Here is a 16,132-nt window from a genome sequence, read left to right as displayed (position 1 = left end):
AAACAACAACAACAACTACTACTGCTGCTACTACTACAATAACAAACAAGAAAAGAATAAAAAACTACTACTACTACTAGTACAACAACAATAACAACAAACAAGAAAAGTAAATAACAATAAACAAAAAAAGAAAAAAAACTACAACAACAAAAACAAACAAGAAAACCACCACCACTACTATTACTACTACAATCACAACTACGATGATGACTACGACTACCACAACAACAAACTAATACCACTAGCACTACCACTACAATAAACAAGAAAAGAAGAAAAAATAATAATGACAACAACAGCAACTACTACTACAATAACAACAAACAAGAAAAGAAGAAAAAACTACTACTACTACTACTGACGAAGGAAAATCTGTATGGCAGCCTCTATACTATGCCAAACTCCCTTCTACCACAAAGTGAATGAGGTAAGGGCACCACCTAGTCATGTAAGAGCAGACTAGGACGCTATGCAAGAGGGAGAGGAGCTTGTGAGGGAGAAGAGAGGAAAACCGAGAGAGAGAGAGAGAGAGAGAGAGAGAGAGAGAGAGAGAGAGAGAGAGAGAGAGAGAGAGAGAGAGAGAGAGAGAGAGAACTACAAAAAATAGATGAATCAATAAAACTTAAGAGGGCACAAGAGATGGAGAACCCTCAAGACATAACCAATATACAAAATATGGACACCAATAGCATGGGCTTATTACATTGTAGAGCATGCATAAGCTATAGTAAGGGAATGAACTGGATAAGCTCATGAGAGAGAATGGGGAAGGATCAATAGGGCTGAAGAAGGCCTCTTGACTCTCTCTTTTGCAAATTATAAAGAAGAAGGCCTCTTTATATAGGCCTCGAGGGTGTTTAGGGAGGAGGTTAAGATAGAATAGGAATTAACACCACCAAAGTTGCATTAAGGCGGTTCTACCAATGTGGAAGCTCCATCTAGATGTTTTTTGTTGACCAATTTTGTACTTAATCAAGTTCCATCATAGGTGAGTTGTCTCCATTCTCCCCCCATAGCTTGAGTCCAAGAGCTCTCCTATAAAAAAATATAGAGAATCTTCATAAAATAAGATCATATCTAGCAATAATGGAGAGAGAGTAGTGAGAATTCATAGATTACTACTACAATTAAGGATGATTTGAGGGTGATTTAGGAGGGGAATTCTAATGGTTTATTAGCTTAAGAGAGAGGAGAAGAGAGGGGAAAGGGTTGGGAGTCTAATGAATGATTTTTTATGGAAGTCCTAAGTGTGGGAAAGAAAGTGTGGGTGTGTATAAAATTGGGAGGTGGTCTCCACCGCAGTTGGAAAAAGTTAGCGTCCACCATTTTGGCCGTATCTCTCGACTCGTAGCTCCAAAAAATTATAAAAACATACTAGCTAAAACTTCAGCTCACATGCTACAACTTTCATGTTGAAAAGTTTTTTTGGATCAGAGTGGAAGTATTTTTAAAAATCATATGCTTGATTTTTCTTTCACTAATGCTTCCAAGAAGGGTCCCATTTGTTTGAATTATCATAAGGATCTAAAGCCATGACATTATGAGCCTCACATGGCCTTTGGATGTCTCCAAATCCATTTCATATCTTTTCTTTTCACATTACACATTTTCCCTTCACCTTCCTCCATTGATCTTTACTCTTTATCCCCCCTTGGTAAACTAGTCCATGAAATATTTCCATCCAATGATTTCTTGGATTTCCCAAAAGGTTGTTCCCACCCTCTTCTTTATTTCAAACCTCCAAATGTACAAAAAATCAACAAAGTGTTAGAAAAATATTTTTTTTTGGTGATTTTCTGGAATCATATAGCCCCCCCAACTTGGCTAGAGGTATTTATGCCTCTAGACACTCTTTGGTATCTTGAGCTTTCCTCACCCTGATGTGATAGGGTTTTAAGCGCCATCCATTTACCTTGGCCTTGTGCACTTTTCCCTCAATGTCTTGAAGTTTGTAGGAGCCATTGTTGAAATTTTTTGTGACCCAAAACGGTCCCTCCCACCGATAGAGAAACTTGCCATCCTTTCTTTTATCAAAGCGATTGTCATATCAAAGCACTAAAGATCCCTCCTTGATGTTTTTATCTATTAGCTTCTTGTTAAACTTTTCTCTACACTTCTCAGCTTCCTGGGAGTAGTGGTTGATGGCTTCTTCACGATCCAATTGTAGCCTCTCTAGGTCCAGCAATCTTTGATGTAACTTCTCCTTTTGAGAGCCTACTGTGCCACCTAATACTTGAAGGCTGGCTAATTTCACCTCAATAGGCAAAATAGCCTCTTGTCCATAAACTAGATGAAAAGATGTGAACCCTAACATGGTTTTGAAGGAGGTCCAGTAAGCCCATAGAGCTCCACTAAGGTGCTTGTCCCATTCCCGGGGCCTTGAATGTACATGTTTGTTGATGATTTCACAAATCATTCCATTTACCTTCTCCACCAATCCATTGCATTGAGGGTAGTAAGGGGTAGAGTGTCGTTGTTGAATATTTAGCTTTTGCATGAGTTCACCCACCACATTAGCTCTAAACCCTGGTCCTCTATCTGATAGTATTTCAAGAGGGGTACCAAACCTACAACAAATGTGGTCAAATATGAATTTACTCACTTCCTTAGTAGTGATTCTTCTAGTTGGCATAGCCTCGACCCATCTAATCATGTAATCTACCCCCATGATAATATACTCTTTTCCTGATGGAGTGCGTGGTAGAGGCCCTATGACATCAATTTTCCATTTCTCAAAGGGTCCATAGACCTTGATTGGGATTTGGGGTTTTGCTATGAGCCATCGTGGTCCTAATTTCTGACATTCTTCACATGTTTGACATCAATATTTGACATCTCCAAGTAAAGCCGGCTTGTAGAACCTTTCTACTTGTGATGTCATGTGTAAAGTGGCCTCCACACACATAATCATGGCAAAATTTTAAGATTTCTTCAATTTTCCACTTTGAAGGTACTTTCCTAAGCATACTATACTTACCAAGACAATACAAACTATCGTTTACCATGCGATATCTTGTAGCCTTCCGAGCTAGCCATTGTCTTTCTCCCTTAGTCATGTGTTTGGGAGCTTCTCCTTGCTCTAAGAGGTGTAGAATATCTTCTAAGTCTTCCTTGCCTTGCTGAAGTAGGGGTTTGATAGCCATTGCTCCCACCATTGACTCATTCAGCTTTGATGATGCTAGATGGTCAGCATCCTTGTTCTGGTCTCTTGGCACATGATGTACTTGTGCCTCCCTAAATCTTCTCATAGGAGATTTGGCCTCTCTCATTTTACTAGAGAGGTTTATATTTTTGCATGCCCATGTACCTTGCATCTGCTTTACCAATAGCATGGAGTATCCAAAAGCATTCAACCTCTCGATTGAATTACTAAGACACCAACAAAGACCATGAATTAAAGCTTGATATTCTGCCTCATTATTAGAGTGGACACCTTCCAAGATGATTCCTTCACCATAGATTTTCTCTCCTAAAGGAGAGAAAATAACAATGCTTGTGGCTGCCTTATCCTTACTTCTCTTGTATGCACCATCAAAGTAGAGGCTATGAGCATCTACAAGAGTCTTTATGGATGGGGGTGGTGGAAGGTCCTTTCTTTTCACCCTAAGATTTTTCTCATAGCACCTGTTTGTCAAAATATCAGCCTGGCATGCTCAAGTTGTTTTTTCAACCTTCACTGTATAATCAAACTCTTGAAGTCGGACTACCCACTTTGTTATTTTGTCAGAGATTTCCATATGTTGTAGTGCATAGGGAAACATATCCTCCACAATGATGATCACGAACCTCTTTCGAAGCAAATATGGCCGAAATTTGGTTACTGCAAACGTGAGGGCCAACACTAGTTGTTCCATGGAGGTGTAAGCCTTCTCTAAGGCTTTCGTGAGGCGGATGGCAAAATACACAGGCCTCATGAAGGATGTTTTTGGATCTTTTTGTAGGAGAGTAGCACCAATGGCCTCTTCTTCCACGCCAAGGTTTACAAAGAATTTTTCTTCCCAACAAGGCTAGAGGATTATAGGAAGTGACCCCAACATTTTCTTTATCTCCTTAAAATATCCTTCACTTTGTTCACTCCATACAAGTGTTTCTTAGCGTGCCAGTTCCTGTAGAGGATATATGGCTTGAGAGAGTAAATGTATAAATCTACCCAAATATCTTAGCTTTTGTAAGAAGGAGACTAATTGTTTGATGGAGGTTGGGGAAGGTAGAGCTAGCAATGTTTCTACATTTTTTGGATCTACCTCAATTCCTTCAATTGACACTACATGCCCTAGTAGTGTAACCTTGCTTTCCCCAATGTGACATTTATCCTTATTTAGTTGTCCACCCAACCTAGCTAAGCGAGTAAATCCTTCATCAACCTTCCGTAGATGTATGTTCCTTGAGCTATAAATACAAAAGTCATCTATGAAAACCCTTATTGACTTACCAAAGGAAGGTTGGAAGACCACATTCATGAATCGTTGAAAGGTTGCTGGGGCATTTGTGAGACCAAAAGGCATGACCTGAAAGGCAAAACAACCCCATGGTGTGATGAAAGTGGTCTTCTTTTGATCCTCCTCTACAATGCGAATCTAGAAGTAGCCAAAGTAGCCATCACACACTGTATATCACTCATGTCCCGCTACTTCATTCAGGATTTCATCCTGAAATGGGAGAGGGAAGTGGTCCCTCTTTGTTGCAACATTTAGTGGCTTGTAATCCATGCATACTTGCCACTTACCATTTTTCTTTAGCCTCACTACTACTAGGGAGACCCATTCTGAATCTTCCACTGGGTATATGAATCCTGCATTCAAGAGTCTCTTCATCTTCGTCAACAGTGCATCTTGTTCCACAACTCCCAGTCTTCTCAATCTTTGTACTGCAGGTTTGCTTCCTTCTTTGAGTTGGATGTGAAGCTTCACTGTAATGACATCTTTAATGTGAGTATAATCAGAAATAAACAATGATGCATGCTTCTTGAGAACATTTAGATAACCCTCCCTTTCTTCATCCTTTATATCATTAGATATCATCTTCTCTAGGCTATCATCCCACACATCTCCTCCTTGGATTCTTGGGTTGTCTTCTGATGAGGTAGGTTCCTTTAAGGTGACTCCCATAAATTCGAGAGTGCTATCACTCTCTCCACTTGAACTCTCTTCCTTTTCTACCAATGAGGAGCATCCACTTGAGCTCCACTCATCGACAGATGTTACTAGTTCAAGGTTCTCTTAATGCCCACTCTTCAAGTTGTAAACCACCTTTTGATCGTGGCTACCCACCTTACGTGGCCTCAAATCCAGATCCCCTATTGCCCAATTTTGCCTAGCTCTGATGCCCATAAGCCAAGGTCTCCCTAGGATGAGGGGATATCCTTCTCCCTTTACTGGCATCACATAAACATTCACTGCTGCAGTGATTTCAAAAACAGAAACTCTCAAAGCTTTCACTACACCCACATATGTGACCACATCATTGTTGGCCATCTTTGCCCTAAAGGTTGAGGATTCCATTACTTCTATGCCTAATTGATGCATAAGCTTTTCTGTCATGACACAAACCTCTGCTCCACTATCGATGTATGTTTTTCGAATCCATTGACCTTTGATTTGAGCCTGCACTAAAGGCACTATATCTTTGAGGTCATATGCCTTGATTGCACTAACCATTTTACCTTGCCTTGCCCTTCTGCTTACCACTTTTTACCATTGTCATTGTGGCTTTGGAGAGGCATGAAGTAGTTGTGGCTAAGTAATTTTTGGCCCTTGAGAGCTCACATCTGCTATCAGATCATAAGGTTGTATCCAAGAACCCAAAGGGAAGTCAGAGATATCAATTTTAGACGTAGTTTGAGTCTTTCTCTTCTTCCCTTCATCTCTAGGTGCTCGTGATGTACTTGCCTCATTGATTGCTTCCTTGCTTGCCTCAGTTTGGACATGTACCCACTTGATAGGCATGGTCTCTACTACATCTACCTTCATCTTACCTCTCGCTATTTCTTCTTGAAGCCTTCTATCCCTGACCACCTCCTTTATTTTTATGATATTAACATTTGGTTGAACAGTAGGGGTTTCAGCTTGGACATAAGGTGGTTGTAAAATTGCAGGTCATGACTGCTTTTGCTCTTGAGTCCTAGTACGAGGAGTTTGACCACTTCCCCCAAAGCTTCAAAAACCCTTCCTCATAAGTTGCATAACCATAAGTATCACTTTGATGGAGGGCCAAAAGCTGTTGCCATAACTCTTCAGCTAAGTTAGTTTGTTGAAATCTCTGCAAGAAAGCTACCTTCAATCCCTCCCATTCAGCTCTTTGGACCAGATTTAGAGTTTGGAACCACATTCTAGCTTCTTCCTTGAGCACCAAAGGAAAAGCCCTCAACTTTAATGCTTCATCATCCCTCCCAGAGACAAGGAAGGCCATCTCAAGGTTGTCCAAAAAATCCACTGCATTTTTCCCATTGCGCCCAAAGAAGCTTGGAAATGCCATGTTGCCTTAGTAGAGTACAAAGTTGAACACGTCTATACTTAAGTTATATTTTATGAGGGGAATGATGAATGGGTTCACAGATGCATTGATTTCAGCAAGACGTCTAGGCCCCAATACGCTTCTAATAATGCCTTGGAATCTAAGCTTTGTGCTGACTATAATATGCACAGTTTGCATAGCAAGAGGTTGGATTGGTCCATACAACTCGCGGTGATTCATGAGAAACTATTATAACAAAATAAACACATGTACATTGAAGTATGCATTGTAGTCTAGCATTAAGAAGATTATAGGTTCTGGTGATATAAGAATCTCCCTTAATTTTTCAGCCCTAAAGTACATGACAAGACGCTGCTGGAATAAAATCTTCTTACTGATGCATACATTAACTCGGATGTTTTGTACAGAGTGGAAGGTGTAGAAATTTGGGCCATTATTATTATTCATAAGTGGAGACTACTTAAGGGAGTACAGGGAATGCACTTTCTTGAATTATAAAGGATTTTTCCTAGAGTGTTTCTTTCTAGAACCCACCAACTTTGCTATACAGAGAATTTGCTCACCAGTGATTGTTCTTGCCTTACTGTGTCCATCCTCGACGACATATATTTCATACGGTGTGATGGCCACCTTTTCAACCACACCCAACCTTCGAGCTAGCAACAGTTGAAGGTAGTCTCCATACTTTGCACCTCTACAAAAGTCCACACCATTCATGCATAGTTGTCCTCCTTTGATGTGGATTAGGCTAAAGAGAGAGAGGGATTTGATGATTTGGAGATGAGGACCTCCCAGAAGGGCCTTCACTTTGTTTGCAAAACACTCACCATAATTATGAGAACCTAGCAATTGATGGCAACATGATTTTTTCCATTGTGAGAGAATTAAATTTCTAAGGTGAACACATTTTATCCGCATACGTGCCGTCATCTGATAGGCATACTTCCTTTCTTGGGCTTTCTTAGGAGACCATTGTGAGAGTCGTCGACTTCGACCAGCTTCAAAAAGAGTTGGTGAAGGCATTGGAGAAGAGCGACTTGGAGCACTTGTTGCAGAGGATGCACCACTATGTGTTGTATCATCCTACATAAGGAGGTAGAGAATTGTGGATGAGAATGTCCTCAGTGGGGGTACCAATTTATGACGAAGGAAATTCTGTATGGCAGCCTCTATACTATGCCAAACTCCATTCTTCCACAAAGTCAATGAGGTAAGGGCATCACCTAGTCATGAAAGAGCGGACTAGGACGCTATGCAAGAGGGAGAGGAGCTTATGAGGGAGAAGAGAGGAAAAATGAGAGAGAGAGAGAGAGAGAGAGAGAGAGAGAGAGAGAGAGAGAGAGAGAGAGAGAGAGAGAGAACTACAAAAAATAGATGAATCAATAAAACTTAAGAGGGCACAAGAGATGGAGAACCCTCAAGACATAACCAATATACACAATATGGACACCAATAGCATGGGTTTATTACACTGAAGAGCATGCATAAGCTATAGTAAGGGAATGAACTGGATAAGCTCATGAGAGAGAATGGAGAAGGCTCAATAAGGCTGAAGAAGGCCTCTTGGCTCTCTCTTTTGCAAATTACAAAGGAGAATGCCTCTTTATATAGGCCTTGAGGGTATTTAGGGAGGAGGTTAAGATAGAATAGGAATTAACACCACCAAAGTTGCATTAAGGCGGTTCCACCAATGTGGAAGCTCCATCTAGATGTTTTGTTGGCCAATTTTGTACTTAATCAAGTTCCATCATAGGTGAGTTGTCTCCATTCTCCCCCCATAGCTTGAGTCCAAGAGTTCTCCTATAAAAAAATATAGAGAATCTTCATAAAATAAGATCATATCTAGCAATAATGGAGAGAGAGTAGTGAGAATTCATACATTACTACTACAATTAAGGATGATTTGAAGGTGATTTAGGAGGGGAATTCTAATGGTTTATTAGCTTGAGAAAGAGGAGAAGAGAGGAGAAAGGGTTAAGTGATTTAGGAGAGGAATTCTAATGAATGATGTTTTATGGAAGTGTTAAGTGTGGGAAATAAAGTGTGGGTGTGTATAAAATTGGGAGGTGGTCTCCACCGCAGTTGAAAAAAGTTGGCATCCACCATTTTGGGAATATCTCCCAACTCGTAGCTCCAAAAAATTATAAAAACATACCAACCAAAACTTTAGCTCCCGCGCTACAAGTTTTATGTTGAAAAGTTTTTTTGGATCGGAGTGGAAGTATTTTTAAAAAATCTTACAAAATCATATGCTTGATTTTTCTTCCACTAATGCTTCCAAGAAGGGTCCCATTTGTTTGAATTATCATAAGGCTCCAAAGCCATGACATTATGAGTCTCACATGCCCTTTGGATGGCTCAAACTTTATTTCATGTCTTTTCTTTTCACATTACACATTTTTCCTTCACCTTCATTCATTGATCTTTACTCTTCACTCCCCCTTGGTAAACTGGTCCATGAAATATTTCCATCTAGTGATTTCTTGGATTTTCCAAGAGGCTGTTCCCACCCTCTTCTTTATTTCAAACCTCCAAATGTACAAAAAATCAACAAAGTATTAGAAAAATATTTTTTTGTGATTTTCTTGGATTACTACTACTATAACAACAACAACAAATAAACAAGAAAACTAAATAACAATATATAAGAAAAGAAAAAAAACTACTACTACTACTACAACAAACAAGGAAATTACTATTACTACTACTAGTACTACTACTACAATCACAACTACGACAACTACGATCATGACTACGACTACCATAAAATAACAAACAAAAAAAAAAAGAAATTAAAGAACAATAACTACTACTGTCAGTGCCACTACCACTACTACTACTACAACTACGACAACAACAACAAACGAGAAAAAAAGAAATTAAACAACAACTACCACTACCGCTACCACGACAACAAAAAACAAGAAAAAAAGAAAAGAAGAAATAAAACAATAACACCCTTTCCCTCCCTCTCTCTCTCTCCCTCCCATCCTCCCTCCCTTTCCCTCTCTTTCTCTCTTTCCCTATTATATTTAATGTTTTCTCCCTCTCTCTCTCTTGTTCATTCTTTCCTTTTCTCTCTTCCTCTTCCTCTCTCATTTCCTCTCCCTCTCTCATTTCCTCTCTTTCTCTCTCAATACACATGATTTTTAACAAAAACAAGTAAAAGAAAAGGAAAAAAAACAAAAACAAAGCAAGAAGGAACAATGCACTCATCGCAAAGGCCCGAGGATGGATTCGGCAGCTCCTCTTGACGACGGTGGCTTCTCTTCGCCCTCCGTACACTTCTCCTCTTCTTCGCAAACAACGGCGGTGGCGGCGAGAAGATTTCCTTCTCCCTCTTTCTCTCTTTCTCTCCCTCTCCCTCTCAAATGCAAGATGGAGTTTGCTCTCCCTTTCGCTCTCTCTTTCGTTTGTTTGCATAAAATAACATGCTCGGGTTTCGGCCCGCATTTTTTTGTATGAGCACCATCACTATTTGTGTTGCTATTTGCATCACATTTGCGACGCAAATAGCGAAGCCGCTATTTTGCGTCAGAAAATGCCATCGCTATGTCTCTGTATCCTTGTAGTGTGTGCCATGGGTGGCTTGGAAGTTGGAAAATGAGCCTACTATGCACTTGAGAAAATGTGTAATGTCAGGGAGATTATATATTGGGCACCCAAGAAATACCTCTCTGACACCTTGGTGAGATCATTGCTTCTATCTGGAGTTGAATTATGGGGTGGTACCATCTCTAGCTTCTCCAAGGTAATCTTCAAGCATAAGCTTGTGCCATCTACTATCCCCATTTGAAGCATGCCCAATATCCAATTTGATGCAAAGTGTATGATATTCTATGCTCAAATAACTTAAATAAAAACCAACCAATGTGAAGTGCATAAACAATCTTTTCATGATTTCTTTCTACTGGCATCGTGCTACACTAACTCGTGCTACTAAACCCCTTAAAACTTATATAAACCATAGCCTATATGCCAAGATATGCAAAAAAATCAGCAACTTAATCAAATATCTTTCCATTTCAGCCCCATACCCCCTACCATTTACATTTTTCTTGCTTGCATGATTGTAGATAGATTTTGTGATAATTTTCCATAGAAACAAGTTCTAAACATACACTTTAACATATAAATAAAGGAAAACTAAGGCAAGCCCTCATGCTTTATCTTGATTATACAATCACAAACATTCTCCTAATTTTTTGTAATTTTTAATGCATAAGAATTATTTTTTCTTAAATTTTCTCAATTTGACTATTATTTATTTATTTCAACACACATGATTGATTTTTCTAAGTTTTTTAATTTGTATGAATGATGTGAAGTATAACCTATCAACATACCCATTTTTATGCCATATGAATATCATTTGCTCTCCAAAACCTAGAAAAAACACAATTTTTCATTAAGTCATGTATTTTAAATTTTACAATTTTATTATTTTTAATATGTAAAAAGAAAAATGAATGAATTTCTAAAATTGCAGACATCAAAAGACATATTTCAATCATCTTTCTATCATATACACTAACGATTTATCATAAAAATCAAATAAGAGTTGCTTACTCTAAAATCTACATATGTACATCTTGTATTTCAAGAAAATGGAGCCGCTAATGCTATTTTCCAAGTTGACGCATCCAAACTATTTGATCTATATGCCATTATGCTTTGAACCATCGTCCATCCTCAATTCATCAAATCAGCCCCCTCCCTCCCTCTCTCTCTCTCTCTCTCTCTCTCTCATACGCAACCATATGCACAAGAAACAAAGAGGAGAGAGAAAGATTGAAAATAGATCTTCCATTCCCTACATTGTTTCTTGCAAGAATTGAGGTGATGGAGAGTGAAGAATTGATGGATTTGATGCCCTAGAGGGTCGACAAAATTGTAGCATCATGCCAAAAAAATCAAAATTTTAATGGAAGGGGCACTGAAATAAATACATCCCCCATCTCATGTGATTTTTGTGAATATTGAGGCCTCTAAACTATGGTTACCTCTAACTCCCAACATATTTAGTTCAAAATTGACATTTTCACACTGGGCTACAAGTGATTTTGTATTGGATGGAGGGGCAAACGGCCTCGGAATTGTGATCCGACTAGATGAACGGCTTTCTAGTAGCATCAAAATCTATCATGCTAGCCTTTCTTGATGCTTTTTGGCTTTTGTATCTAGTAGTAGTTGCTTCATAATGTCAAACCTTGCGGCCATTAAATGGGGGGTCATTTGACAAAAGTGATACTTGCGTTGGATTCTTGACATTGAAATGTATCTAGGAAATCTCCAGCTCCTTGATTCGTGATCATTTCATTTTTCACTAAAATTGTCTTTTTTATGGGCTGGCCACCTTTACTCTTGAATTCCAGCTTTAAAATTAGCTCTCATTGGCAACCATGGGATAGGGCGAATCAGCTCGTCGAACCCATGAGAATTGATATGCATAAATAGAAACCATAAAGGGCATCAAGCTACTACAAATAAAAATACATAATTGAGCACAGCTACAGCTCTCACCCTACCCCTGACAAAATCAAAGAATGAAGCACACAAGGGATAGACTAATCATAATCTAATAGAAATCCAAAGCTAGTTGCTAACCAATTTCTTTGACATAGAATAGCTAAAAAGAATGATCAAAGGAATCATCATAAGTGGTGGTCTGATTTGCCTACTTGCCCTATGACAATTGGCTTAAGAACTCCTACTAGGCGAGAATGCCTATAGCCTGGTCTATATATTTCTTCCATTTTATTACATTTTTCCTTCAATACTTTATACTCAAGTGTGTAAAAAGGAGGGAGCTGAGCATATTGTGACCCAAGAAGATTAGGGCATCGACCTCAAGTCCTATCTTGGTGCCCAAGAACCAACCAAGCTTTCGCAAGGCGACACTAAATCCTTTTCTTCTTCTGCTCACTTTTATTTTTGCTCCAACCATCCATATTTATTCTTTGGCTAAATGCCATCCCCAAGAAGACAAGGCCTCAGTCCCAAGTCTGATGCATCCCCCCCAAGAACCTACCAAGCCTTCGCAAGGCAATGATCATTTGCTCTTGGAAATTTTCTTTCTTGATTTGAGGGGTTAGAACCCCTTTTTACACACCTTCATATTTTATATATTTTAAATATATTCATTATTTCTTCTCTTTTATTTGGCAAGCTTCCTTATTTGCCTCACACTTAATAGGAATTCCTAGATCTAACTGCCTAGCACGCTAGCAGAACAGGGTCACTAGGACTACCCTAAAAAACAATGCTTAGAGTGCTTGACAATGTCTTTATAGGAGGAAACCTCCCCATACACACTTAACCTAACCTTGGAACTTCATGCCTTGAATGCCGGTCCCCAAGAAAAGAAAAAAATTTCCCACATACATATACACATAGGGAATAAAGGAAGGACATCACCTGGACTTGGCCATAAGAAGATTCTGCACTACAAAAGAGGCTCTCTCCAAGTGCTTCGTTGAATTTTGTTTAGTGTAGCACTAAGACAGAAACCCATTAACCACATCCATACCAAATAACCAAATGGCCCACTTGGCCTAACAAACTTAAACTGTGTCATTGCAAAATGAATGGCCCTCTTAGCCTAACGAAATCAATCATTAAATCCTATTGGAACGGCCATGTTGACCTGAGTAGCCCCATAAGCAAGGCCTTGTATTCTGCCATGTTATTTGTAAAAGTAGTACTTAAATACACTCCCATTTTTTAGAATCACTCACTGACATGGATCTTTAATGACAACCCCAATACTCTCATGCTTAGCAGGTCATCAAGAAGCTCCATCAAAATATAATGTATAAACCAAGGCTTCACTGGTATAAGCTACCATGGAAATCAACCTACTTGTACTTATGATAATCAAAGTCCAATTGAGAGAGAGGGTATAAGATAGGTGCAATGCCTTCTTCCTCATCTACTCAATAGGAATGCTAGTAAGAACCCAATGAGGGTGATGGCAATAGACCTTAATATCTCATGTGAAAGATCCATCTTGCCTCAGTGATGTGATAACCCTGACCCCACTAGATGACTTTGCCTTGGTGGTAATGCTACTCTAAATATGGATGCTCAAGATAAGGAATTTTTTTTTCCATCCAATAATCTTGATACCATTTGCAAGTTTAACTTGGATCCTGAAGGATATGCAAACAAAGTCTGATGTCAGCCCCTACACATAATAGGGCTTCAGTTTATTGAAGTTTACTTTAGCTTTGAACTCTACCTCTTGCAAATCTGCTAAAAGGGCTGTAAAGCCATTCTTTCATATACGAAAAATCTTATAAGGATCGTCCCATTTAGGTTCAAACTTGCCTGAAAATAGCTCACAGTGAGCATCATAATATAGAACCAATTGACTCTTAGCAAATTTATACTTCTTAGCCCGAAGGTCATGAAGCATTTTCATTTGCTTCTTCCCTACTTCCTGATGTAACAAGGCTTGTAATCTAATCTTGTCAAGATATGCAAGAAAAATTAACATTTCTTGTAATACTTCCTCTTCGCCTAGAGAATGTTTAGAGCGAATCTTATTGTAGGAAGCTCCATCTATAAAGGTAAAACACACTCTTCTCCATATGCTAATTTAAAAGGGGTATGGCCTATAGCTCTTTTGCATGTTGTATTATAAGCCTAAGCAACCACATAAATGTCTTATGCCAATCTCTCTTACCTTCAGATACAACCTTCAATAAAATTCCCACAAGTTGCCTATTGGCACTCTCTACTTGCCCCATTAGCTTGAGGGTTATAAGGTGTGGTCTTATTATGTTTAATATTCAGAGCTTTTCTCAAAGCCTCATCAATCACTTTATTTAAAAAATGTATCCCACGATCAGACACAAGCTCCTTAGGTGGATCAAAATGGCAAATAATCAGTTTTAAAATAAAACTAGCCAGTTCCTTAGCATTATTATTCATCGTAGCATGGGCTTTGGACCACTTCATGAAATAGTCTATTCGCCACAATGATATAATGCTTCTACATAGTCAATGAAGGATGTATAGGTCCAACAAAATCAATACTCCACTTCTCAAATGGTAGTATATCCATAATGGGAGTTAGTGGATGCTTCATATTCTCCCTATTGTCCTATCTCTGACATGTATCATATATCCTGACATACAAGAATGTAACCTGGAAAGTGGATGGCCATCAATATCTGGTTGTCAAATCTTTTTATATAGTTAACTGTCCAACAAAGTGTCCTCCATAAGAGGAGTCATGATGCTCTTCCAAGATAAATGGAACCTCATCGATCATAACACATTGCAATAGACATCATTGACTCCTTTGCCAATGTGTTCTTGCAATCAAGGAAAATTTCAAGGCTTGCTGCATAATTTTCCTCCTTTTAACTTTCGACAAAGTAGCTCTAGTCTCTCTTGTAGATAAATAGTACATTATGACAGCATACCAGGATAGAATGGAGGCTGTATCAATTTTAAATAGACCCTCAAGGTCACTACCTTCAGCTAAGACTTCCTTCAACTCCTCAAAATCCACAAGACATTCAACAATGCCTTGTAACTTTGGTGGCTTACTCTTAATTTCATAGTCAAACTCTTGCAAAGTGATCAGTCACTTTGCTAGGTGGTCAGACAATTGCAACTTATTCAATAATAGCCTTAGCCCCTTTACCTTCATAAAATACTACTTTTTATACGGGATGTAGTGCTTGAATTTATTCATTGCAAAGACCATCACAAGGCACAATTTCTCAATGTAGGTATAATTAATTTTGTATACCCCAATTTGTGACTAGCAAACACAATTAGATGGTACCACTTCTCCTCCTAAATCTGAGCTAGACAATAGCAATTAATACTATACAATTTGGCCACTGAAAATATATAAAATATCTCACTCCTTTTAGATGCTTTTAGGACTGGTGCTTTTGCCAATTCCTACTTCACATCCTTGAAGGATACTTGATATGGATCACTCCAAACAAATAGATAGTTAAAGAACAATAGATTTGTCAATGACAATGTCCTCTCAGTCAGTGCACTAATAAATGGTTGATAATATCTGATTGACAACAGAAAGCTATTCACTTCTTTAGCAGTACATGGCAGACTCACGGTGATAATAACCTTTGCTAGCCAAGCTAACCATATAGTCCAATAGTAATCCATAGGGTACTCCAAAGACACACTTTCTTAGATTGAGAGCAATGCAGAATTGCCTATACCACTCAAAACATTTCCCCAAAATAATCAAGTGCCTTTCCCTAGTGGTGGCTACCTCCTGGTCATCAATAAAGACTTTTACCTCCTCTAGGAAAATATCACCAAAAGTTTTATTAGCTGTACGTTGCCAACACCCTAGCACATTGCATAATCCTAAAGCCATAACATGATACACAAAGGTCCTAAATATAGTTATAAATGTTGTTTTCAACTTATCTTCCTCTACAATAGCTGATTGGTTATAATTGACAAAATAGTCCATAAACAAATATATATCCCTACCCGCTAAATAACCAATCTAGAATCTGATCAATAAATGACAATAGATAGTAATCTTTGACCATCCATTTATTGAGCTCCCTGAAATCTACACAAACCTGAATTTGATTATTTTTCTTTTTCCTGATAACTACTAGCGAACACTAATCCACGTGTTATATAAGAAATA

This window comes from Lygodium microphyllum, chromosome 21 (genome assembly GCF_053477565.2).
Source record: "Lygodium microphyllum isolate KBCC chromosome 21, Lygodium_microphyllum_v1.1.10, whole genome shotgun sequence".
NCBI lineage: Eukaryota > Viridiplantae > Streptophyta > Polypodiopsida > Schizaeales > Lygodiaceae > Lygodium > Lygodium microphyllum.
Note: the sequence above shows the minus strand (reverse complement) of the source record.